Source organism: Bos indicus x Bos taurus, chromosome 18, assembly GCF_003369695.1.
Source record: "Bos indicus x Bos taurus breed Angus x Brahman F1 hybrid chromosome 18, Bos_hybrid_MaternalHap_v2.0, whole genome shotgun sequence".
NCBI lineage: Eukaryota > Metazoa > Chordata > Mammalia > Artiodactyla > Bovidae > Bos > Bos indicus x Bos taurus.
Window position 1 is genome coordinate 30,695,032 of NC_040093.1, and position 25,304 is coordinate 30,720,335.

General features: G+C 41.7%; 1 protein-coding gene across 6 annotated transcripts in view; it reads right to left on the reverse strand.

Moving 5' to 3' along the window:
- CTCF (CCCTC-binding factor) overlaps positions 1-21,203 on the reverse strand; it is a 45,688-nt gene extending 24,485 nt beyond the window's left edge. For 2 of the 6 annotated variants that reach the window (XM_027516255.1, XM_027516256.1), the window contains exons 1-3: positions 20,972-21,061; positions 16,974-17,090; positions 15,418-15,530 (exon numbers count right to left, since the gene is read on the reverse strand). The gene's annotated coding sequence lies outside the window, so the exon portion shown is untranslated. Of the gene's footprint in view, positions 1-3,002; positions 3,143-15,417; positions 15,531-16,973; positions 17,091-18,920; positions 19,699-20,971 lie in introns of those variants that run through there. The other 4 variants (XM_027516252.1, XM_027516250.1, XM_027516251.1 and 1 more) reach the window with 4 other exon arrangements.
- Between the last annotated feature and the right edge of the window lie 4,101 nt (positions 21,204-25,304).

Below are 25,304 nucleotides of genomic sequence, written 5' to 3' on the forward strand. Positions count from 1 at the left end.
ATGCTGGAGTTAGGAACAGAGAAAAGAATGCCCCACCCATGATGGAAACATTCTTGGAAAAGTATCAAAAAACAAAAAATTTCACACGCTGTAAATGCTAATGCTGGCCCTGCCACAGAATCACTACATAACCCAGGCTATTCAGATATCCTCAACAATAAAACTGGTGGAGGAAAAGCATTTAATCTCTGAGCTCAGTGAGATTTTGTAGCACACAACAATCTGAAGAACAATGAAAAACCCATCTTGTCTCTGCCATGAATTTGAAAACTTAAAATACTAGCAATCGCTTGTAAATAACCAAGTCCAACCCAAAAGAGGTTGTGGAATTATAAACCAGGCAGAAAGAGAATTGGTGCAAAGGAATCAAATTGAAACCAATTATGCTGCCTGGGAGTTGAGCTGACAAGAGTACCCTCTCATCATGAATAAACACATGGCATAAGGTCCATGAACATCACCATCTATTCAGGGTCTTATAGCAGTAAGTTCTATTTTTACAGAGAAAAATCAGACACAAAGTAGCAAGCCACCAGCCTCTCCCATTCACAGCTTGGAAGTCCCAGGGCATGCCTTCCAGGAGTGGATCCTCTACTTCCTCTGGGGGTGGGGGGTGGGGGTGGAAGGGAAGGAGTCTACCAGTCAGTAACTCGCCTAACAGGCTGGCGGGGGTCTCTCTCCCCACTCCCTGGAGACTGTGCTATCCTAGCTGTTTCACCCCATTAGTGGTTTGGATCCATCCTTTCCCTCCTCCACGGGCTCAGCTGTGCCTCCCGCTTTCCACTCAGTTTCTGTTGAGTCTGTCATATTCTTGGCCTCTCTGCTTACTTGAGTCAGGTGTGCTTTCTAGGTTCTGTCAAATCTTCTAGTGGACCAATGTCATTAAGAACAAGTTTACATTAACCTCTGGACAAAACTCTTTTAGATTATCAAAATATATTAGCTTATTTATAGAAGTCTGAAAAATGAAGCACAAATAGGACTTAAAAAAAATTGTTCACAATTTCTACACCTAATCACCTAGTACTTTGATGCTATTTTCCTCTTAGAGATGTATTTTTAAATATAGATGAAACTATATATATAAAATTTACATACATTTCTATATGGCTTTGTGGTGTTTTAAATACTTTACTAAATACCTTACTAAAAAGGACTCCACTCCCAACTCAACCCTCTCCAGTCTTGCTTGATACACAAGCACCATTCACCAGGAACCACACCAGCCAACCTGAAGGTCTTCCCCTCATCCTCAAACTCAATTTTTCTTTGGCATCTAACAGCATGAAGCTGATTCCTCCTTCATCAGCCTCTCTTCTCTCTTGGTTCCTGTTTTCCTAGGTCTCTCCCTTGTTTCTGAGAGCTCTTCCCCCAGCTGCTCTGAGCAACATCAAGACTCTGTTCCTTTCTCTGTAGTCATTCAGCTCATGAACCTTTTTATTTTTTACTTCAGTTGTCTCAACCCAGAGGTCTTCTAAGTCCACATGTGCAATTCCTCTGTTTCAATGCCTAAAGGATCTCTCTCTTCTGTGAGTGTCTGGCTATCACCTTCAACTCAGTGGCACTGGATAAGGAATAAAGAAACCTGGGGAATTCCCTGGCAGTCCAGGGGCTAGGACTCAGTGCTCTCACTGCTATGGCCCAGTGGAATTGGGATCCTGCAAGCCGTGTGGCACAGCTAAAATAAAAGAAAGAAACCCAGACTCTAAATCCTCATCATCCCTAACCAACCAAATGAGCTTGGCAAAATGGATTAGTCCTCTGGGTTGCAGTAGCACACAAAAAATGGAATTCTGAAGAACAGATCCTTCCCTGTACCCTCTACCATCTTGGTGAAAAACTGAAGCTTGGGAGTATTAATTAAGAAAAAAAAAAATCATTCGATCAGATCAACTTATGGGTAGAAGATGGGGCAAGATGGGGTTCCCTTAGACTGAGGCAGGGTGAAACTGGCATATGAGGGTGAGGAACCTGCAAGAGAGGAAAACTGGTATCTGAGTACCTCTTGCTCACCACTATTCTCTCACCGTGGAAAAAAAAACACACGCTGACTGGTTGAGTGGGAGGGTACACAGGCCCAGACTCTCCACAAAGTATCCAGAAGTCTGCCTATGCTCCTACACCACCAACCTGACCTGCATCCTAAGGGAACCTGCTGGGTCAGCTCTTCCCCTCTTGCCTGTCAGTGCTGTATCAGCTCTCTATTGCTCAAATCTTTTTCTCTTAAAATTCCCCTTAACCCCACTTGACAACTTAACATCTGCTGTCTCTGTATTCCTCCTTGATCAACCCCACAGTAGCTGTCTCTATTCCTTAACATCTCTTCCACACCTCAGTTCACCAGTTTGGTTTCTGTTCCCCAATACTCAATTGAACTGCTCTGAAGCCAGTAATGGCCCTTAACTGGTAAACCCAAAGGAGACTTTTCTGTCCTTATCTGACTTGACCTCTTTGTGGAATTCAGCATTCTATTCTAGGCTTTAACCCATTAAATTATGGGTTAAAATTATAAAATTATGCCAGACCACCAGAAAGCTGGGTATACTTGGGTCACTTGGTCTTATTCCTTACAGAACTGCTCTCACCAAGTTTTATTTTGACATTATGCCCTTGACTTACACTAAAGTATACATGGAAGAAATTTCGAGTTACCTGCTTGGAAAAGCTTTGTTTCAACTAAGGAATTTTTTTCTTACATTCTGAGACCTATGTAACAGGATCATGTTACCATTATTTTAGCTGGCCACAACTTTATGAATCTTTTCCCTCTCAAACTATGTAATAACTTTTTATTCTAATTTGTATTTTCTGGGGTTTTGAATTTATATCATTTACTATTTATATTTTCTATACATTTCTTCAATTTCTTTGTGGAACAAGATGAGTTATAAATAAACAAAATTATATATACCTATTATTTAATAAATAGGAAATTCAGAAAAACATATAGAAATATAAACTTACAACATTCTTAACACAACCTCAATTCAAAATTTGCAGACCTTTTTGAAGATCACAAAACTCTTCTAGGAGGCATAAAAGACGTCACTCAATAGGCACACCGCTATCCTATATCCATGATCAGAAAGGCCAAACATCAAGATGTTAATTATTCCTAGTTCATATAATTTTCAAAATCTGGCTGAAAAATAAACAAGATATTGAGGATAGTGATAAAATTTTTGAAAAATCAAGGCCACCCTTTATTTCCAAATATTAACACAGTAAATAATACAGTATTAACACAATAAGTAATATAGTGTAGTACTGTCACTATCACAGCCAGCCAATATAAACAGAATAGAGAATCCAGAAACAACTCGTAGCATATATAAAGCTGTCAGTTTAAAATTACTTGGGGAGGACTTCCCTGGTGGTCCAGAGGTTAAGAATCAGAACTCCCAAGGCAGGGGCCCAGGTTCCATCCCTGGTCAGGAAACTGTGTGGCACTAGATTCCATGTGCCACACTGAAGAGTTTCACCACAAAAAAGATCCTGAGTACCACAACTAGGACCTAGCAGAGCCAAATAAATACTTAAAAATTAAATCAGGAAGGAAAGAGGATTATTTTGATAAAAGGTGCCAGAAAAACTATAAATGAGTAGAGTATTTAAGTTACAATAAGTTACACCTTTGATCCACCTGGAATATATTCTGTTCTAAGAGATAAGGAGACATTAACAGAAACAAAAAAGAAATGGGAATTCCCTGGTGGTCCAGTGGTTAGGACTCCATGCTCTCACTGCCAAGGCCTCAGGTTTGATCCCTGGCTGGGGATCTGGGATCCCACAAGCCAAATCTGAAAACCAAAGTTGAAAAAGATACAGGTAAATGGTCTTCTGATCTCAGAATGAGGAAGGCTTTATGTTTAAGATTCCTAAATAATAGGAGAGCATAGAGGAAACTGTTGAAATTTTGACCACCTTGAAGCTTAAAAAACACCCCCAAAACTGTAAAAACAAAAATATGTTGAATAAAATGACCAAAAAGAACATATCTACAGCATATATGACAAAAGATTAATAATAATACCCTTAATATATTAGTAGTTATAAATTTTGTAAGAAAAAGGCAAATACCAAAAAAGAAGGCTGGGAAAAGGACACAAGTACATCACTCAAAGAAATACAAATGGTAGATGAATAAAAAAAACAAAAAAACAACTAAGTCTAAACATTAAGAAGAATACAAATTAAAACAATGTGACAGCACTGTACCTCTATTAAACCTTAAGACTATTTTATTTTATTTTTAATTTATTTTTTTTTTCTTAAGACTATTTTAAAGGATAACTCTCAACCCAGTGAAAACAGCAAGGTAACTCAGATACAGCGAACAATCTAGTGGTTGCCAGAGAGGAGGTGAGCTGGGGGTGGATGACACAGGTGAACAAGACTAAGAGGTACAAACCACCAGTTATAAAATAAATGTTACAAAGAACAAAAAATATTAACTTTGTATGGTGTGCAATCTAAAAAAATATCGAATCACTATGCTGCACACCTGAAACTAATATAATATTCTAAGTAAACTAGAAAAAAAAAAATCAGCAAGGTAACTGGTGATATGAGTCAAGAATTTTTAATATTCAAATTGTGATCCAATAATTTAGCTTCAGATTTTATGCTCAGAAATAATCAGAGATTATAAGGACATTGTTAATCAGAGTGAATAATTATAAACAACCTAAAATTACAACAGGGGAAAGTTTAATTTGGTAAATGATGACACATCCATAAAACAGTATCACACAGATATTAAAAATCATGTTTTAATATAATCCTCATATGAGGAAAATGCTTGTTCCATACTAAAAAAGGGGGGGGCGGGGAGAGAAATAGAATGGAATAGTCATTAAGAGCTAGGCTTTCCTGCCAGAGACCTGAATCCCATTTCTGGTTCTTCCACCTACTAGGAGTGTGACCTGGAGTCAAACATGCTACCCTTCTGTGCCTTATTTTCCTTCCTACAAAACAAAGATAATAATGGTACCCACTTCACTGGCTGTTGTAAAAATTAAATAAAACAACATGGGCAAAACCTGGCTACTGTGCTCTTCTATATCTTTATAGGTCACCCCAAAAGGCAAACGAACACGTTAGCCGAATACATGACCTTTCAGTTTCTTAGAATTCTAATCACAAACCTTAGATAAATTTTCCCCACAAAAATTACTTCTCTGATAAACTACTAATTACCTTTAGAATCAAGGTAGTTGACAGAAATCTGGTGACTGATCAAATCCAGGAATGAAAGAGAAAGAGTCAAAAGAACAGAACAGCCTCCCAGGCCTCTTACTAGTCTGTCTAGCATATTGCTGCCGGACTAAATCCTCCTGAAATGAGGCACAAAAACGCATGAGGACTGAGGGTTACTCAATCAACCCCTTTGGCTTCGCTCCTAGAGCTCTGTAAGATTTGTTACCATCCTTTCAAACCATCCAACCTCACCTTTGGTGCATCTTACACACAAGTGCCTATTGTCCTGTCTCCTCCAGGTCTGCTGCTGCTGCTGCTAAGTCGCTTCAGTCGTGTCCGACTCTGCGCGACCCCATAGATGGCAGCCCAACAGGCTCCCCCGTCCCTGGGATTCTCCAGGCAAGAATACTTGGATGGGTTGCCATTTCCTTTTCCAAGTCATCCCCTATTCAAAGATTTCTCAACCTTGACTAGTGGAGACTGACTCTGATTTATTTTGCTTTTGTTATCTTGTTTATTTATTTGAATACACTGTTCTGTGTATCTGTCTTTCCCCTAATAGATTATTAGCTTGTCAAGGGCAGGAACTATGCCTTTCACTTCTGAATATTCTATAGCAATGAGCACAAAACAGTGTTAGGTAAGCAACAGACATTTAATACTAGTGTCACTGTCTTATGGAACATGTATATAAATGGTTCCTGCACATGACAAAAGCAGGAAGAGAACATAAAAAACAAAACACTGTTCGTATGCTAAGTGGAAGCTTAACTATATGAATTTATATCCTTCACTGCTATGTTTGTCATTTCGCAAAAATAAAAAAGTAAGCCCTGACAAAACAAGTAAGGTTTAGATTTTAAAAATACTGCCACAAAAATAAAAGCTAATTGTGAATACACTAATTTTTGAAGATGTTAAGGCTTAGTAATTTATCACCTGATAATATGGCTTCATAGCAAATGTGTCAGGTTATTTCTCAAAGGGAAACTACCAAAATAATCTTTCATACTCACACCACTGCATAGTCATTTGGGGAGACTGGTTATTATAAAATATACATGTACTAAGAATAAGGCATGTGCACTGAGAATAAGACAGTACAGAAGGATAATTTCCAGAAGTCCACTTTACAAATAAAATCACCAAAACTTTTGTTTAATACACTACTGTTTTCTACAAGGGACAACTGACTGCTAAAAACCCCAATTTATTTCTTGGAGCAGATCAGAAGACCGTCTACACTCTTGGCAGGAAACAGCAGCCCCAACTCCCCACTGAGCTTCCACAAGCCACAGCAATTTTGAAACAATCTAACATGGAGGTCACCTAACAACTTGCCTTCAGACTGCTCAATACAAAACATCAGACATCATTAGAAGACAGAGAAGAAAAGAGACACTTCGTAGCTTTCTCTTTTCTAGATCTCTAAATCACAAGAATGTTTTCATACTAGGAGAATGAAAAACCGAATCCAGTATCTGCACTGTGGGGCGTGGGTGTACCTGCTCAGTCAAGTCTGACTCTTTGCCACCCCTTGGACTGTAGCCATTCTGACTGCAGAGGATACTAAGAGCCATTATGACAAAGGGAAAAAATGAATTATAAATAAGTAACCAGTCTCTCCTGAGAGTGAAAGGAAAAGCTGACTTACTGGATTGCATAACACTAGCCAAAAATAATTTACCCCTTTGGAACAAAAGTTGAAAAAATCAAAATAGGAACGTAAAATAACTATTTTACTCTACTGTTCCTAGAAATATATACATCATCATTTTATCTGACAGCTGAAGATAAAGTGAAGTATCGTGGCCCATAAATACTGAGTACCGGGAAAGCTGCAGACTACAGAAAAGAATGGGAAGGAGCTGGGTGGAAGGGATGACTCAATCTGAGAAGCAGAAAAATATCAGTGACCATTTATTTCAGGATGGTCAGAAGCAGCCTTTATCTGAAGTAGCACTCACCTACTCAGTCACATGTATACTTTTCTCTTCCCTGTTATATACCGTTAACTTTAAAAAGAACAGCTGGGGCATTTAGGGGAGGAGACAGAGGAAATTAAAAGGGAAACAAAATTGTATCTCTTAAGTAATAAAGGTCAAGAGCATCCCAGTTTTTAACAATCCTCCCCATGTGTTAATATTAAAAGATATAGTCAAAACAATTACTCTAATAGCTACTTGAAAAAAAATCTAAGGAGAGTTTCAAATGTAGGAAATACATACATAATAAAATATTTGTAACGGCAACAGCAAAACAACTATAGGAGGTGAAAGAGTTCTTTTGCTACAAAGAACAATAAGTGCTAAACCAATAATAATTATTTTACCAAAAGGCACTGATGCTGGGTACACAGAAATGAACTTCCCTTTTAATTACCTAAAAATTTTTAGAAAAGTCCTAACTGCATAGCTCTCTTCTCAGAGAGCTCCTCATCTGACAGGGAGACAAAGAGAACAAATAGCTATACAGTGTGTGCTATCAGAGGTTAACACATACTTTCCACCTCGTGGCAAAAAGGATGGCTTAAGCTGGTGAACATGGGCTTTAAAGAGAAATTGCTAAAGCTAGATCTTAAAGGATGAGATGGATCTTGCCAGACAAACTATAGTAGAGAGAAACATTCTAGCAAAGGAAAATAGTAAATGGAGAAAATTTAAGCCCCTCATTAAGAGTAGTCTGTTTATTTCACTCATTGGAAATTTATACACGAAACAGAAGACAAAGTTTTTCTGGCTGTCAGCACCCTAGTGCCACAGTATGCACTGGAGGCAGCCTCCCAAGCATGAGCTATCCCTCTCTGCCTTCTATAGCCTGAATGATACTTTGCTGGCATACAGCAACCTAATGCCTCATTTCTCTGTTCTCTCATTTCTCTAGTCTCCCAAGGGTGACTATGTCAGGAGCCCAAAGTTTCTCCTTGCCCTGCTCCAGGCCCATATTCCTAAAAGCAGCTCAGAATTAAGACTGTTTACAGTGGTCCTGGGATTTCTTTGGAAGGAATGATGCTAAGGCTGAAACTCCAGTACTTTGGCCACCTCATGCGAAGAGTTGACTCACTGGAAAAGACTCTGATGCTGGGAGGGATTGGGGGCAGGAGGAGAAGGGGACGACAGAGGATGAGATGGCTGGATGGCATCGCTGACTCAATGGACGTGAGTCTGAGTGAACTCTGGGAGTTGGTGATGGACAGGGAGGCCTGGTGTGCTGCGATTCATGGGGTCACAAAGAGTCGGACACAACTGAGTGACTGAACTGAACATGGTCTTATAGTGTTTCATCACTGAAAATATAAGAAAGGCTGGGGATGCACATACAGCAAGTCTATCACTTTGAACAAATAATTATGTTATAAAAAGGAATAAATTATACACACAGTATAAAATATACAAAACATCTAATAAGTACACCTATGGATGTGGGGGCTGTTCTACCTGAGCAGTGGTTCCCAAAAACTTGGTTGGCATTAAAATCACCTGATGAGATTTAAAATGCACAGATCCCAGAGACTTTCAGTAAGTCTGGAGAGACAGAGACCTTATTTCAAAAGGTCCCCAGGTGATTGACATAGCATATTTGCTTTCACTGACTGAAAGGTCAGTGACTGACCCACAATACAATCGTTATTCACCCTAAATGCAGGCTGATGTAACTCAAAACTATTCAAATACCCATAGTTTTCTACTATTAGAATTTCTGGTTCATTCTTTAGAATAATTTCGTTTGCTGCATGACTCGAGAAGAAAGTTCCAAAATTTCACCTCTATCGTGGGTAGCAACAATATAAAACAATCACTCTAGGTGGTATGGACAAACTCAACGTATGACAAAAGGAAAAAAAGGGCCGGGGAAGGAGAGAAATGGACACACACAGCAGAATGAATTCCTGGTTTTGTAGGGTGTCTCAGTGATCATATGGCCACTGCTTAACCCAAAACTCACTCATGAAGGCTACTCAGTAGAAATTAAGACCATTTTTATCTGGTCAATGGTGTCTCCTATAAGATCAAGATTAAATAAGAAGTCAACAGCTTAAACTCAGCAATGTCTGTACCAAAGGTATAGTAATAGTAATACTAATAAATGGCAATATGCCATTTTTGAACAAAGATCAAGAAAGTTACCTGAAAAAATAAGATATCTTTAGTGACTAAACAGTATAACACAAAATATGAATAATAAAGTGCTATCCAACAGAATAAAAGAAATCTAAAAAACAGAAAAAGGATATATACATATATACCTATAGGAACAGAGAGAGAAGTTTAAACAATAAAAGAAACAAAATGCTACTTTGAACTACTATTAGGTTATAAAAAGAAGTAATCTGCTAACTTGGTTACTCCTGAGAAATATGGAAACAAACAGAGGAAAACAAGAAATAGAAGGAGAAGGATCAAAGGCCTTGTCTACCAGGAAGCCAGAAAGAAAAAGAATGTACTAAAAGATAAAATTTACTTGCAACAGAAAACAAAGTCACTATTACTTTATAGTTTCAAAATATACCTATAACAACAACAAAAAATTAAACAAGTAGAAAGCTGTAAGACACAAATAAAATAGAAATGCTAAAACAATTAGTGGGTCCTCTATTACTACAGCTCTGTATCATAATCTGTGAATGTATATAGTATCTTGCATACTTTACAATATGTGACAGAGTTTTGTTATACTAGAGTTAAAAAAGCAGTGGGCTGAAATAATTCTGAACTTTCAGTGGTCCAACTGAGCTATACTAAAATAGAGATGCTGAACTTCCCTGGTGGTCCAGGGGTTGGGACTCCAAGCTCCACTATAGAAGGTGCAGGTTTGATTCCTGGTCAGGGAACTAGGGCGGGGCGCTTCCCTGGTGGCTCAGATGGTAAAGAATCTGCCTGCAATGTGGGAGGCCCAGGTTTGATACGTAGATTGGGATGATCCCCTGGAAAAGGGTATGGCAACCCACTCCAGTATTCTTGCCTGGAGAATCCCATGGACAGAGAAGCCTGGTGGGCTATACAGTCCATGGGGTCGCACAGAGTCGGACACGACTGAGCCACTAACACTTTCACTTTCAGAGAACGAGGATCCTGCATGCTGCACAGTGCAGCCAAAAAGCAAAACAGACAGACAAATATTTGTCTCCAAGGACAGTCTGTTCTTATCACAGAGAAATAAACTGAAGGAGTCTAAAAAAGTCCTGGATTATAAAGAAAGAGATGAATGAGCTTAAAATCCTAACACCCCTGGTATTAGATACCAAACTTTAATATTAACAACACCAGAGCCTAGTGATACACTGCGCACATTGAACAAACCTGAAGGTTTGGGGAAATATTTTTAAAAATTCTGACAAATATACACTGAAAACTTAAGGTATGCCAGTGCACAGGTGTACAACACTAGAGAGCAGTAAGGTAGTCTCTTAAAATTTATTTTTCTAGTGACATACACTGATGTGTTTCTCTTAAAAGAGATCTAAAAAACCAAATGTACATACATCAAGTACATTAGTTAGAGAACCAAATGCAGCAGGATATTCCATGAAACCCAGAGAATATTCAGAGTCAGTCTGAAGAATAAAAAAAAAGGCAGATGTACTTGTCCTACATTCATGACCTTGGGTAAATCACTTTCCCTCTTAGGGTTGTTATCTGTATTATGAGCGAACTGTATGAAAGTGAAAGTCTCTCAGCCGTGTCCAACTCTTCGCAACCCCATGGACTATACAGTCCATGGAATTCTCCAGACCAGAATACCAGAGTGGGCAGCCTTTCCCTTCTCCAGGGGATCTTTCCAATCCAGGGATCGAACCCAGGTCTCCTACATTGCAGGCGGATTCTTTCCCAGCTGAGCCACAAGGGAAGCCCAAGAATACTGGAGAGTCTTTCCCAGCTGAGCCACAAGCGAAGCCCAAGAATACTGGACTGGGTAGCCTATCCTTTGTTCAGCGAATCTTCCTGACCCAGGAATTGAACCGGGGTCTCCCGTATTGCAGGAAGATTCTTTACCAACTGAGCTAGTCAGGGAAGCCCTAAGAACTGTATAGTGACTTAAAATCTCACCTGGCTTTAAATGCTAGACTTCTAGGTTATCAATTAGATTCATTCTCAAAGCTAAGAAGGGAACAAATATCACCATGTCTCAGCTTAAAAAAAAAAAAAAAAAAAAAGTCAGAAAATTTTAACAACTACATATAGTGAAGCTATACAACAGTCGGTTCTCTATCTTTGCAGTCCCCTTTTCTATAACCGAGCCATCAGGATGAAGTCTCTGAAACCTCTTTAGATGGAAATGGCTAATAATTAATAATAAACGTATACCATTCTGAGTGGCTTTACATCTGAAGTCCAGGAAATTTAAAGAGGAATCCCTGTATCAGGCAAAAAAGTGATATATAAGATTCAGTCTACTAGTCTGGCTCTGCCCTCATGTCCATTAGGGTAAAGTTTTAAACTGGAAAGGTTGCTCTAAGTCAGGGCATAATCCCCCTTCTCCCTCTCCACTGCACACAAAGCATCAAGATACCTATCTGCTCTTTTCTTCAAAGGCCCTCACTAAACTAGGACATTTCAGGACTCTATCTCCTTCTTCCTTGTTGGGGAAGCTGGTATATCATTATTACTCTATCAAAGAATGAAACTAAACATTACTCGAATGATACAAAACAAATTTAAGATCCAATTTGAGAGGAAAATTTTAAGAACTGCCACTGCAACCTCAATTCACTCTAAAACTTGGACAGATACATGGCTGCCAGCGCCCCACTCCTGCCTGCACTTCTGCAACTGTTACAGCAAGGCTCTGGAGCCTACCTTTACTAGGCAAAAACTACTTTTTATTACTTCATTATATTTATCAGAAAGCTTCAGTGCTACTTTCCTATTCCTTTTTCCCTTTAAAGATTATGAAATACAGATAAAAAAATTCTGATAAGTAAGAATATATAAACTTATACGTTTTACATAAACATGCTGGTTTATATCCATATTCTCCTCCCAATTTATACACATATTTACTCTTACATGAGATCACACTGTGCATTGTTGTTGCACTGTGCACACTATTTGACAATTTGCTTTATGTAGTGTCTCAAATCCCTCTCCATTTCAATATATTTCTATACATAATAAAACAGTTGCATGACATTCTATTACAGTTGTCCCTGGGTATCCACAGGGAATTGGTTCCAGCACACCATCCCCACCCCAGTCTCTGGCCAGATACCCAGGTCTGTGGATGCTCAAGTCCCGTATGTACAATGGCACAAGACAGCGGTCATGCTTTATTGCAGCTACTTGAATCTGCAGATACAGAGGAGGTGTATCATAATTTAATTAATTTCCCTATTATTGAATGCTGCTACTCCCAAATTTTGGTTAACTCTGAGGGGGAAAAAAAAAACCTATTTGCATTATAAAATAACTGTGATAAAACTACAGAAAACCAAACCTAACCACCCTCACACTACCAGTTTATTTTGCAGTTTGTTTTGACCAGTGTTTTGATGCCTATCCATTTCAGTCTTTTACCCTGGGCATTCATTCATCCAAACAATTACTTATTGAGCTCTTGCTATGTACCAGGTTATATTGTATATATATATGTATATATATACACACACACACATATATAATATAACCTATAGTCTACAGGTTATTACTGTCTGGGTTTTTCTTTACTTTTCCTCCATAACAATTTATTTTCCGTAATTTTTTCCTCCCAGTTTTATTTAGATATAATTGGTGTATCTGCTGTTTGTTGTTGTTTAGTTGCTAAGTTGTGTCCGACTCTTTAGCAACCCTATGGACTGTAGCCCACCAGGATCCTCTGTTCATGGGACTTCCTAGGCAAGAACACAGGAGTGGGTTGCCATTTCCTTCTTATATAGCACTATGTAAGTTTGAGGTATAAAGCGTAAGATTTGACTTACATATAATATTTCATGATATATGGATTTCCCAGAGAAGTTTAGCAAACATTCATACTCTTTAGGTTTCATATGTAACATACAGCAGTGTTAACTATACTTATCACATTGCATTACATCCCTGCCTACTCTTCCCCTCACCATGTACTATATTAAGACAAAACACAACTCAAAAACCACCCAAACTTCTCATAAGCACTTTGCTAGTTAATAATCTTTCCAATCAGCTTTTTTCAGCCTTTGTCAAACATCACTCCCAACATGGAATTTGGTCCTGTTTATTTATCCATTTGTCTACTGCTCTATTTATTTTCTAATTAATTTTTTGATAAGTCCCACGTAAGTGGTTCAGTTCAGTTTAGTCGTTCAGTCGTGTCCAACCCTTTGCAACCCCATGAACCACAGCAGGCCAGGCCTCCATGTCCTTCACCAACTCCCGGAGTTTACCCAAACTCATGTCCATTGAGTCGGTGATGCCATCCAACCATCTCATCCCTCTGTCGTCCCCTTCTCCTCCCAGTATCAGTGTCTTTTCAAATGAGTCAGCTCTTCGCATCAGGTGGCCAAAGTATTGGAGTTTCAGCTTCAACATCAGTCCAGTGAACACCCAGGACTGATCTCCTTTAGGATGGACTGGTTGGATCTCCTTGCAGTCCAAGGGACTCTCAAGAGTCTTCTCTTGTCTGGTAGTCATCAGTAGTCAATTTAATGTAAAATATATACAATGACCAACTACTGCTAAAGTCTAAAGATCCCTGCTTTACCTCTGTGTAGCACATTATAGTTAGTTACAAATATACAGCTGACTCAATGAATGGGGGTTTCAGTGTACTGACCCTCCACACAGTTTAAAATTCAATATAATCTATAGTTACCCCTCCATATATACCGTTCCCTCATCAGTGGATTCAGTCAACTGTAGTTATTTGTAGTTGCAGTTATTTACTATGGGAAAAAAATCCACATATAAGTGGACCCAGCAGTTCAAGCTCACATTGTTCAAGGGTCAACTGTATATATTTCCCCCTTCATTTAACTGTCAAAAGCCTCCAATAAAGTAGATAAGTCATTTTACAAATAGGGAAAGGAAGGGACAAAGAATTCACCCTTAATGAACTTGCCCAAGGCCATACAGCTATTAAGCTGCATGCTGGTTAAGCCTTGGTACCCTAGTAAGATTAAAATCTAATTTTATGCTTCTTTTGTATTTCCTGATACACTTAGATCAAGGTCTCTCCTGCAGAAAGCCTATCCTAACATCTTTCATTAACTTCTGTAACTGACCATCCCTCCCTGCACACTGAACACACTTTTATCCCAGCACCAACAACACATTTATAGATCTCTTGCCCTATATTCTACTTAAGCTCCTCAGGAAAGGGATCTTTTTCTTATTCTTCTTGAAATCCCCAGTACCTAATACATGCCTGGCACAAAGCAGAAAGGTATAAGTGTTCAAAGAATGGAATAAGCACATTACGAGTGTTCAATAAATAAACACTACAGATATTTAGACACATCTAAATATCTGGGTTGATCCAATTTATATCATTGCAGAGAAAGTCACACTTCAGTATATGTAGAACCATTCAAGTTCAAATATAAAACCTATATTCAAAGAGCAGGCATCATCAATAGAGAAAATATAATTTTTAAGTGCCATTTACATTAAGAACAATACCAGTAACAATACTTAGAAACTGTAAAACACACAAAACTGTTAAGAATAGATGCTTTTGAATAATTAGGAGTCATAATGTCCACAGCTTAGAATTTAGCCATTTTTATTATGACTCTAAGTAACCTGGGGGAGGGCCAAAAATCAGTAAAAATCAGTAAAAATGACTATGTTGGAGTTAATATATTTTCAAAATTGTTTTATAAAATTTATGGTTTCAGACCTGATTTTGCTCATTGCTGCTTTTCTTTTAAATCGTAATTCTTGTATCATTGGAATGGTCTTCATGACCTGGTCCAGCCATCTAGAATTGTCAACCAGAATGCACAAAACTGTTGGGCATGCTGGGCACATATAGGAATGTGCATACAAGCAAACAAGCTCCATTTAATACAGTTTAACTTCTATATTCTACAGTAGATGCTACAGGGGACAAAGTAAGGAGCTGGATGGTAACGCTGTTACATAGCTCAAAAGTACTGCTTCTCCAATGTTTTCACTACAAACAGGGTTTCCTGCTCCAGGCACTCATGCCCCATTTGTTTGTTATCTTAGATAGTCAAAGAGTTCACCTTCTTCTCTTAAAATATATATTTGTTTTAATGTAAAAGTATTTATAATTACTTACCTGTTAAATTACTTAACTCACCGCCCCCTCAGTGAGCACAACTGAAGCTCCAAGAAGATGAGTCATGTTTATCTTGTGGCTTCAAGTACCCCGGAATCATACCACTTTGTACCCTAAGGGTATTCATATCCCAGTTTGAGAACCAGGGATCTAAATAATTAAACTAGCCACAATACTTAAAAGTGATCAAAATGTTCTTATAACCCCATTCCCCAAACTCTTAAGGCTAGTTTTCTGTATAGCTTTTCATTTCAGTATTGTTTCTCTTTTCAAGCAGCTCATTAGTATGCACTACCTGTCAACACTAAAGAACGTGCAGGACACAAGTTATTTCTGGAGCAATAGAACACTAGCACATAGAGCTTGTCCATCCCATCTACGAGGTACCAAGCTGCCCATACAGAAAACTGATTAGAAGAACAGCTTTCACTCCTGTTTCCTTCCTCCTCTCTGTGTGCTCCAAGCATAGCTTGTAAGAAAAAACTTAGTAGTCACTTAGATGATTCATTCATATAAGCTTATCTAATCTCGGCATTTGTAATTCTCACCTCTACACTCTTTTCACCATTACACAAATGCAATTAAACTATTTTCACATTTTCTAGGGATTAAAAAGATCTTCTTCCCAGTAGCCTGAGAAGAGAGATTTTTCACACCCAGAACCCTTCTTTATTGTTAATGAGATCCCAAGTCTAGTAGACACTGACATTTATGAGAAGCCTGTTTCAAGTATCCTGTACTGTTCATTATATTTAACAGCAGAAATGGTAAAGTAAATTATAAGTGACCCTTGCAAATGTTTCCCAAAAAAATTATTTATAAGGACTGTAACACTACAATATAAACATGGGTCATTAGCTAGGTTAACTCAAATTTAGTGAGACAATTTTTACCTAGGATATCAGCTTCTTCAAGCACAGGATTCCATCTGTTCCTCACCAAAACTACACACTGCCACAGGCCATGGACTTTTGAGGTCATTTGTCAAGAGTCAAAATCTATAGTTCAAGGGTTTCTACAGAATGAGTGGGTGAAGTCGCTCAGTCGTGTCCGACTCTTTGCGACCCCATGGACTACAGCCTACCAGGCTTCTCCGTCCATGGGATTTTCCAGGCAAGAATACTGGAATGGGTTACCATTTCCTTCTCCAGGGGATCTTCCCGACCCAGGGATCAAACCTGGGTCTCCCGCATTGGAGGCAGATGCTTTAACCTCTGAGCATCCTGGGGTCTTCCTACGTACATACTCAGAATGGTACTTAATGCTTTATACAAATTTGCATAACTCTGATAATAACCTCATTAACTGGTGTTATTCTCACAAATAACAACTGTAGGAGTAGAAAGGTTAAGTAATCTACCCAGTGTCAGCCAGCTAGTGTATGGCAGTGCAAAGAGAGTTTCAAATGGAGTATTCCTTGAATATAAAGCTTAAATGCTCTCAATTATCCACTGTCCTATATCTCCTATACTTAAGAATGATCCAGCAAATCCTCCAACCCCAGAAAGGTTTTATTACTCCTATATGTAAGACCAAGAAGTGGAAATAGCATTTACCTCTCCGTGGCTGCAAAGTCAGTTTGAGCAGGGAAAACAGAACTCAGCTCTCAAGCCTCTGGTCAGCAATCTGTCCGCTACTGCATCTTGTTCTTTGGACCCAGGTCTGTAATCATTCTGAAACAGAAGCACACATCATTTTATGGACACCAAATACACACAAATGCAGACATAGTATGAAAAGCAAAATGAAAGCAAGAGGAAGACAGATAAAATTGGGAAAAAACAGTATACTTGCTAAACTGTCACATTACTATTATTAAAGTAGTGGTTTTACTGATTGTTAGTTTAAACCTCAAGACTATATTTTTTAGTGTAATAAGATAACTATGGAGGGAGCTTTCACTGACCTTCAACAGTCCTAAAAGCACAGCAATGAAATACCTTTTCTTAGACAAATAACAAAATACTTTTTTAAAGTCAAATTGCTACTTAACAATTCTGTCTCTAAAATACAAATAAATGGACTGTCAAGCTTCAGGCAATGGTAGAGTGGTACTTAACTCCATGGCAGGGGCGGGGATGGACATTACTCTTAAATCAAAGACCTAAATTTAACCATTTCCAAAGAAACTGGCATATGAGGTACAATTAAGAGGAATTCATCTCATAAAACTATTATGATACTTTATCAGATGAAGCTAAAGAAGTCTTCGCTGCTGAAAAAAAAAAAAGGCAATTTATAACAACATAAGTAGATAATTAGTGTATTTAATCCAAGAAACACTTTTATATTGGATTCATATATTGTCACCAAGGTGCCTCAAAAGGTATGAAATTTTATGCCCCTAAAAATTGGAAGGGTGACTAAAAATAAGATCAACTGAGGAAAAAACCCATTATTCTTGGGGTATATATTAGCAGTCTATATTCAATAGCCACATCTTTGCATTTAAATACTAAACACTGAGAAAATGCAAAGGTACAGCCAGGGAAGAGCTGAACACAGCAACTAGAGAAAGCTTGGGGACGTTTAAAACAATAAATACGGTGTGCCTAATTCACACATTTGTGAACCATGTACCTCAATGTTATGTATTACTATTCTTTCTAAACCTGTATGTTCTTTCTCAATGCATTAAATCATGATAAATCTTACTTGTTTGAAGAGGGACCTAATTTTTTGCAAAAGCATTTCTAGTCATCTGAAACCAAGATAGATAAATAAGTTAGATAGATGGTCAGCTAGGTATCTGGTTTTAAAAAATGACATAGAGCCTATAAAGTAAATAATGTGGAGTGGATTTGATGCCAGTAGCATCCCTCAAGCAAAAAACCAGTCTCCCGAGATACATTCTGCCAGCAGGCACCACTCCGAAAAGCTCTGCCACAGGATTTCTCAGAACCCTAGTCAGCCACAGGTGGCTTCTGCCACTCGTAAGGAACTCCCCAAGCCACTCAGAAGTCCTTGGTGGGTGCCCTGATTTTTGTATGTTCTTTAAAGCAAAATCCTAAAGCTCTTAGGACTTTAATGCATATTAAGGATAACTTTTACAGCTCCTCTTAAATAAGCAGTATTTTCCTATGCAGGTAAGCATTCCTATTGTAATCTTTCCCATACTAGCAATACGTTTCTTTGGGTAATCTTAGGTCCTCAATTTATTCTCTCTGTAGACTTCGTTTTCCAATAAAAACAAAGGAGACTTCCAGCAGTCCAACGGTTAAGACTCCTCACTCCCACTGCAGGGGACATGGGTTAAAAGATATAACTAAGATCCTTGCATGCCTCATGGCATGGGGGAAAAAAAAAAAAAAACAGCACAAAATCAAATAAACAACAAAGTATGAATCCTGGCATATAGGAAATCTCAAAGGATAGCAACCCTGTGGACAAGAGCTATACCTTTAGAACAAAATAAATGATGTGTAAAACCAAGAAGCTGGTGACTCTATATAGCGCAACTGAAATCAAGAAGCAAAATATGGTCTATGGAGCACAATGCTAACCTGGGAAAACAAGCTTTCCTGCTGACTCAATCACAGACCTGCTGGATTTATCCCGTGTGGAGCTTATTTTAAGTAAAACATGCCACCTGCCATCCACAGTTTCAAAAGGAAAGCAAAACCGAAAATTACTAGAATGCCAAAAACTACACAAATGGACTAATGTATTAGGCAATTAAGTGTGGTTCTATTCTCAAGACTGACCCTCCATCAACACTGCTGCATATAGTTACTTAGTGCAATCTTATTTTGGAGAGGGAGAAGGAACATTTTATAGGGTTCAAAAAAGTAATGTTGAAAAGATTCCCCTATGGAGGCAGTTGCCGCAAAATTCTACAGAGATTACACACAGTAGATCGGTCAATTTCGCTTAGCACCAGGCTATTTTAATGTTCTTATGAATTTAACATAGCCTCCCTGCTCTCCTTCCCCACTCCCTGCCCGTCAGTTAATCAAGACTTTCTTTCCTCTCTCCAAAGCAACTGCTGCATGATATTGTATTAAGGTACTAGCTAGCATATTGGGGGAGGGGAGAAACCTGGCAATTCAACAGGAAGCTTTTTAATGATGCAAGAGGGCTTAAAGACATAGTGAATTTAACATACATGCCCTGTTTAACTTCTTTTACTGCCTAAGGGGAACCTGGAATTTTAACTTTTATAGTTGATCTAAACTCAAAGCAAGCAGGAAGACGCTTCATATGCGAATGTTTACTTACTGCTGAACTCAAAGCTACAGGAAGTCAGCTACTAGAGTAGTTACATTAGGCGTAGATATTTATAAACCAACTGCAACTAGTGACCCAGGATTCAATTACAACACCAACCCTCATATTTCAGCATATGGGCAAATTACCAGTGGAGTCAAGAACAAATTCATTCTGCCCTACTGGCGCTTTAGATCGGGTTGCACAATCCCGCGACAGAACTGCCTTCGCCTAGCCCTGAAGCATCAGGTACTAAGTACAGTAGTAAGTCATCGTCAGGAAGTTTCAAAGCGAGACAGAAACTCAAAGAGTTGCCTCAATCAATTTAGCCAACCCATAATCCCGAATTCAGGAATTTGTCACGTCACTGAGATCAGAATTAAATTAAGTCTTGATCCCTTTGCGATCTCTTAGTGCATGAAGTCAGGCTGCTATCAATGCAACGAGAATCCGACCCTAGCTCGAGAAAAAAACTACTTGTTGGGGAACTTGTGTCCTTTTCGCCCGGCGTGCGGGACCGCATCGGTCGGATCACGCAAAGAGCCCGGCGCTAGTTTGGGGGCGCAGTGGGGCCCGGCGGGGGCGGCGAGCGCGCGTCCCCCCGCCCGCTCAGGCGGCGTAGAGGCGCGAGCAGCTCAGCCAGCCTTGCAGAGGGAGCTCTCGGCAGCTCTGGGGTCCCTCTACTCGCAGCCGCAGCAGCGCCGCCTGCGCCACTCGGTGGAGACGGAGACCAGCGGCGGCGACGCGCGGACTGGGAGCGACCGCGGAGCAGCCGGGCGGCGGGAGACGCTCGCCAGGCCGCCGGGTAGGTTCCGGGGACCGGGCAGGCTGGAGGATGGGCAGCCGGAGAGGCGTCGGCAAGGACCTGACACCCATACCGCACGGAGACTCGACTGCGCGCGCGGTGGCTGTGTCTGGACCCTTGAGCGAGAGGGTCGCGGAAAACGGGGCATAGACATCGCCTCTCGGCTGAGGCCACCCGCCGCGGGAGGGGTGGAGGGCAGAGGGCGGGCCGCGGCCGGGCCAAGAGCCGGCCTCGAGGGCAGAGACAAAGGAAGGAAAATGGAGTCGCCAGCGCGCGGGCCTCTGTAGCTGCCACCGCCGGAGGCCTAGCGCGCCGTAGGAGGGAGGCCTAGCGGGCGGGTTGGGGGGGGGGGAGGGGGGCCCGGCCCGGCCGCGGCGGGGACGGGCAATGGCGGCGGCCGCGCCGCAGCAGGGACGGTAGAGGGAGACAAACACCCCCCGGCGGCGGCGCTGGCGCCGGGCTGCAGCCAGCGCCGACCGGAGCGGCCCCATCGTGACACCTAGAGGCGGCCCGCGAAACCTCCTCCACCCGGGGCCCCCTTACCTCCGCGCCACACCCCCCGCAGCGCTCGCTCCGCCGCCGCTCCACCGCTCCGGCCACCCGGCGTCCCCAGCCAGCTCCGCGCACCCGCACCGGCTTCCGCCGCCGCCGCTGCCGCCAAAGAAGCAGCTCCGCGCACGGTTTAATCGCTCCACAGGCTCGGACACAAAATGGCGGCGGCGCGGTGCAGTGCGCCTGCGTCGGCGCTGCCGGGGCCGCGGGTGCTGATAAGGGAAGGGACGGGTGGGGGGGCCGGCCGGGCGACGAGTGAAGGGCGGGGGAGGAAAGGTGAGGGGAGGGGTTGGCGCAGGGCAGCATGGGAGGCGGCCCCGGGCGCCAACTTTCAAAAGCGGGCGCGATGGCGTCACGGGACGCGCTGCGGGTCGCGTCACGCCGCACGCGCCCTCAACTGATCGCGCGTGGGTTCTTAGGGAGCCCGACGTCCGGGCTCCCGCTGGGTGGGGCTTCCTGGGCGGAGGCAGTCCCTTCTGGGCGGCCCAGGATCCCGGCCCAGTTGACCTGCTTAGCTGCAGTCTCCCGCCCTCAATCCGAAAGGGCGGACGTGGGGCGGGGGGAGGGTGTCTGGAGGAAGCGCGCGCGGGACTAGGCCGTGGGGCTGAGGCGGTTCTTGGGCGGAGCCCCGCCCTAGTCTCCGCCCTCGACGGGCCGGACCCGCCCTCCGAGAGCCGCACGGCAGCCCGCCACGGGTAAGGCCGGGCGGGTCCCCTCTCACTCCCAAGTCCTCGGAAACAATCCTTACCCCGCGAGCCAAGACAGGCAGGGCTGTCCTGGGGATCTCTTTGCCCTACAAGAGGGCTTCCTAATACTGGGTGTGAGAGAAGAGGGCTTTCTCCTGGTGTGCCCAGGACACTTCGGCCGGGAGAGGCCAGCGGAAGGCCAGACTTAATGCTTTTACACGAACGATCGTACCAGTCTTTTGCCAAAAGGATGTTCTCTATTTGGCGCAGTGTAATTGTGTATTTGAAAATGTAAGTTTCTTGTTTTTGCCTAAGAACTGTTAAGCTCTCTGTAGGCGGAGTCCTTAAGCCCCTCGCTGTGCGGTCGCCCCTCCCCCTCCCAAGGATGCACCTGCAGACTCTTCTACCCAACCAGCAATAAAGTTTCCTGAAGACTGACTGGAAGATGTTCTGGTGGCTCAGGAGGAGAACCTTTGATACTTACGAGAATCTGGTTCAGGACTGTATCTTTAATTCCGTTACCTTAGATCAAGGGGGAGCAAACGGACCCAGCGTCAAGTGAACAGCTGCTGCTCCATTGAGCTGATTGTTCCATTATGAAAATGTTAGCCCAATACTGACACCTATTTTGTTTTTTCTTTTTAAAGGAAATCTGGGTTTGTTTGTTTTTTTACTGTAAAATCTCCAGGTGTGGGCAACTGTATCAGATGTTTTAAAAGTGCATAAGCTGATTAAGCCAACACAAGCCCTGTCAGTTTGTATGACCTCTGACTTGAAGGAAAGAGTGAAGAGAAGTTCCACGGCCAAATCCTAGGCACCCCAGCATTTAAGATAGCGTAATGGAGAAGGAGATTTGAGAGGGAACAGCCAGGAAGACAGAAGGAAATCCACTGAGTGTTAAATTTGGAATCCGAGGGCAGAGAAGGATTCAGGTAGGAGAGGAATGGTCAATTGTGTTTAGTGCTGCTGAGAGGTCATCTTGGGCCAGAAACATGGCTATATTGAATTGGCTACCTTGTAAGTCACTGGTGATTATCACTGGTGAGTTTGGCTTGATTTATGTTAGTTAATCAGAGATGTGGACCTGACTAGAATGGGTTGACCTGAGAAGGAAATGGCAACCCACTCCAGTGTTCTTGCCTGGAGGATCCCATGGACAGAGGAGCATAACCAGCTACAGTCCATAGGGTCACAAAGAGTCCTACACAGCTGAAGCGACTGAGCAGGCTGCAGAATGGGTTGAAGCATGATCGGGAAAGTAAGGAAATAGAGACAGCACACATAAGCAACATGAAGTTTAGCCACAAAGGGAGCAAAGAAATTCAGGGATAAATGTGGAAGGATATGGGGTCAAGGGAGGATGACAAGATGAAAGGATTATAGCATGTTTATTTGTCATTGGGAGTGCTACAGGAGAACAAAGTCTTGCTTGACTTTTTTTTTTCTTTTGGCCACACTGCAGGGCTTGCAGGATCTTACAGGATCGAACCCAGACCCACAGGAGTGAAAGCGCTGAGTCTTAACCACTGGACTGCCAGGAAATTCCCTTGTTTGACTTAAATCAGGGTGAAATTCATGAAAGAATATAAGGAAACTGGGAGGTTTGACCCTGGATAGGAACAGGATGCTTCCACTGTGGAAATTAGAGTAACAAGGGTGAAGATGGATGCAGATGCAGGGGAGAGGTAAAACAAGCTTGCAGTTTTCCTAGTGGGACTGCCTTAGTGGTATTGGTACCCATTTGAAGTTTGCGGTCATGAGTTCATTATTACTATTTTGGTCACATAGCATTCAGGATCTCAGTTCCCTAAGAGGGATCAAACCCACACCCTCTGCAGTGGAAGTGGGAACTCTTAACCACTGGACTTGCCAGGGAAGTCCTGACCATGAGTTTAAAGTTAAACCAGTTGGCCCAGTGTGTGATTTTCCTCCAACAACATTTAACTGCTTGGGTACAGACGTGAAGAAAAGGGATAATTTGATTTCTCAGGACCAGGACCCAAGTTTTCTGATACCTAGTCTTAGGTACTTGCCTTATGTGATTAACTATTCTAGAAATGGTGAAATATTTGGAAAATTTACATGTGACCCCTTTTTCTAGAAATCAAATTATTCCCGTTATCTCATGTATACTTGAGGACTCAGGCATAAAAAAAAGGCAAACTTTTTGAGAAAAATTACCGGACATCTTTGGCATATTTGCATTTTGTATTTTTTTCAGCCTGCCACTCCAAAAAGCTCCTGGTATACTTAGGAACTTTGTACTGAAAACAAAGCTGATTTACACTTCAATTCTTAGCTTCTTTTTCTTCTAGCACTTGTAATAATCTAATTCACTTTCTCTAAGACCTTACCTCATACATCTTATCTTTAAGCTTCAAGAATGTCATCTAAAGCTTTAATGTAGGTAAATGTAAAGCAATATATTTAAGTGACAAAAAAAACCTCAGCTGTGCTTAGAATTATCTTTACAGCTGCTATGGTCTAAATCTTTGTGTCCTCTCCAAAACTCATGTGTGGAAATCCTAATGTTAGATATGATGGTATTAGTAAGTGGGACCTTTGGGAGGTGCTTACGTCCCTCAGAAATGGGTCTGCTGCTGCTGCTAAGTTGCTTCAGTCGTGTTTGACTCTGTGCGCCCCATAGACGGCAGCCTACCAGGCTCCCCCGTCCCTGGGATTCTCCAGGCAAGAATACTGGAGTGGGTTGCCATTTCCTTCTCCAATGCAGAAATGGGTCCAGTGCCTTATAAAGAAGCTTCATAGAAATCCCAGCCCCTGCCACCACATGAGGACACAGCCAGAAGGCACCAGCTGTGAACCAAGAAAAGGGCCTTCACCAGAATGTGACCATGTTGGTGCTTTGACCTCAGATTTTCCAGCCTCCAGAACTGTGAACAGTAAACATCTGCTGTTTATAAGCGCCCAGTTGGTGGTATTTTGTTATAGCAGCCTGAACAGACTAAGACAACTACTGTATTTACACTGTATCAACTATCATTACAACTATACGACCTCTGAGGAATCAATTAGAAACCAGAATGAGGTCCAGGTGGCCTTGCAGCCTGCTCTCTGCTCTCTGAAGACAAAGATCCCATGTGCTGCTCGGACATGGCTGAGAAAATGCTGAGAATCACTAGGAAGGAACAAAAGGAAATGTTTTCTTCTTGCAGGAAATGGTGATGTGTCCTACTTTGCGCATGAAGTTGGCTCTAAAGATCAAGGGACAGAAAGCCAGTCCAAAAGGATAGTCTGTTTCAGGCCGGACAGAAACAGGCTGAGAAGAGGAATATGGTGAGAGCCTGCGGAACAGTTGGGATGATAAAAATAAGGACAAGTTTGTTGCCTATAGTACTATCCCAGACTATGTCACCCAGAGAGAACTGTAGTGATTTAAAACCGCCCAGTGATTTAAGATGGAGAAGGCAATGGCACCCCACTCCAGTACTCTTGCCTGGAAAATCCCATGGACAGAGGAGCCTGGTGGGCTACAGTCCATGGGGTCGCTAAGAGTTGGACACGACTGAGCGACTTCACTTTCACTTTTCACTTTGATGCATTAGAGAAGAAAATGGCAACCCACTCCAGTGTTTTTGCCTGGAGAATCCCAGGGACGCTGGAGCCTGGTGGGCTGCCGC